General features: G+C 40.7%; 1 protein-coding gene across 1 annotated transcript in view; it reads right to left on the bottom strand.

Annotated features, from left to right (window-relative positions):
- The window catches only part of LOC101851730 (15-hydroxyprostaglandin dehydrogenase [NAD(+)]), a 50839-nt gene that overhangs the window by 1554 nt on the left and 46666 nt on the right, over positions 1 to 2619 (bottom strand). The gene's annotated exons all lie outside the window — the stretch shown is intronic.

Genomic DNA, 2619 nt, shown 5'->3' with positions numbered 1-2619 from the left:
ACAGACCGAAATAACTTGCTTTACTTACTGGTACTTTTACTTACTTACTTACTTACTTACTTACTTACTTACTTACTTACTTAGTACGTACCTAACGTACGTGCTTACTTTCCTTACTACCTACTTAATTACATAACTTACTTACTTTACTTACTTACTTACTTACTTACTTACTTACTTACTTACTTACTTACTTACTTACTTACTTACTTACTTACTTACTTACTTACTTACTTATTTACTTACTTACTTACTTACTTACTTACTTACTTACTTATTTACTTATTTACTTACTTACTTACTTACTTACTTACTTACTTACTTACTTACTTACTTATTTACTTACGTACTTACGTACTTACGATTTTGATACATTAGACAGGGCGTTGGGTTTCTGACCTCGTGGTTTTTAGTAACTAAAATCAGCCAAAAATTTCAGAGAGAATTTTGTAACTCTAACTTTTAAGTAAGCGATTTATTTGGATGCTATTTCCTTCCCAGTGAGATAGTGCTTTATGAAGCCCACGTGGGACGCTCAATTTCTTTTAAAAAGCAGGAAACGACAAATGCAGTTTTTGGGACACCTGAATAGACATAAGTTCTTGAATATCGAGCTCTCACTGGTAAAATCAAAGACAAACGAGGCAGGGGTAGGCCCAGAACAACCTACTTAAGGAACCTAAACAAATGGGCAACGGGAAAAGATCAGGGAAACATAGCTTTTTTGAGAGCATCCGAGAAAAGGAACGAATGGAGAACCATGATCGCCGATGTCTGTCGCAGATATGGCACTGGATGATGATTCCCTTCCCAACACGTGATGACCTTGACATGAAGGGTCAAAGCCATCAGCCTCAAGAATGACCTAAATTGTGTCAAAAGAGGCATAAAACACTCACAGTCCTTGACTATCTCGTCCACAGCGGCCCCACGTGTACCATCCGGACATCAAAATCAACACCAGCGATCCAGGGAATCCTCAGTTCGAACACCCAGTAATCGAGGACAACAACAACACGCTGCCCTATGGCATGGGGTACGGGGTCGTCCACACCAGGGCCTTCGTGGTGGACGAGGATCGATACATTGTCGTCAACGATTTCTCCGAGCTGGAGGCGGAGTCCGAGAGAGGGAGAAAGAAAAAGAGAAAGAGAGAGAGAGAGAGAGAGGGGGGAGATAGAGAGAGAGAGAGCTGAAAATAGTCCCGTGAGTTTGTCTCAGAAGAACCATAAAATAAGGAAATATATTACCGGCCCTGTAAAAATAGGTGTGTATGCCCAATGTAATTTAGTCGTGCCCAAGAAGAGTGGAGGTTTTCATGACAGTGAAAGAGCGTAAAGGGCTCCTTCACAGAGGCTTTCACTACAGACTGGCAGAAGTTTGCAAAAAAAGTACACGGTGGAGGTGCACAAGAAAAGATTGTACTGCCACTATCACAACAGATGCAGGGCACAACGCCATACTGAAATCTGGAAAAAGAGCACAGTTATCAACCACAATTGGAGCATGAAGAGGAAATGTGTGAAGCTAGAAACAGTATCAAACGAAAAGCGATTGAACAGTCAACTGAGCGACCATCCAAGCTTGTGTGCAGAGCCGAGTCGTCCATGTCTACGATAACAACGAAAGACGTTCAAAACCTGTATTTTTAAGTTCGTGGTATTCGTTTGAAAACAAGACCGAAGCTCCGTAAAAGCCGCCTGGAAACGCTGCAGGCCCTCAAAGAACGTTCTTCACCGTTTGTTGTCAGCATCGATGATGATGACGAAATTGTCTTCATCACTACGACCGAAAACATTGAATTCTTCTCACTTCTCGTCATCATCCAGTGTCTTGGCCGACGGCACTTTCTTCTTTTGCAAAAAATAATTTTACCAACTATATACTTTTCATGGACACAACATGGACATTTCGCACCCTGCATGTTCTCATTACTCCCAGACAAAAAGGAAAAGACATAAGACTCTTAGACATGCTGAAACAACTTTGCTCTGACAGGAGTGACAAGGGATTTCATTTCAAGTCGATACTTTGTTGAATACCTAAGAAATACTCGATACGCAAAACCCCTGTGCAACTTTCCAACCGGTTTTGGAAAACTCCTTTCAACCTTTTGACGATTGGATTAAAACCTGCACAATTTTCCACAACTCCATTGATATTCACAAACTTAATCTGGTCGTTTTTTTTATATTGCTGAGACTGTTTGAGACCATTACTTCTGTATATTTTCAATTTTAAGGATGGGCCCTGGGAATTATGCATTTCGGTTTCGATTGTTCTTTTTTGCACTTTTGGATTGGTGAATTAAATAATGTAGGTCAAAGAAGGAACAATTTGATTAGCTGGTTTTTATTTTGCCTACACTTTTGCAAGTGGTCCTTAACATTTTGTGAAGACTGCATAAAGAACAGGTCACTAACATTTGCCATTCAAACTGACAAATCGAGGACAACAACAACATATTTACCTTATTATCTTCTCGGAGTCGAGAGGTCACAGATAGGCGAAGCAAACTACTGATTCCGTCGCCTCAAACACGCACGCACACACACACACACACACACACACACACACACACACAAACACACACACACACACACACACTCACACACACAC

This window comes from Aplysia californica, unplaced genomic scaffold (genome assembly GCF_000002075.1).
Source record: "Aplysia californica isolate F4 #8 unplaced genomic scaffold, AplCal3.0 scaffold00153, whole genome shotgun sequence".
Lineage (NCBI taxonomy): Eukaryota > Metazoa > Mollusca > Gastropoda > Aplysiida > Aplysiidae > Aplysia > Aplysia californica.
This window is presented reverse-complemented; position numbering and strand designations above follow the sequence as displayed.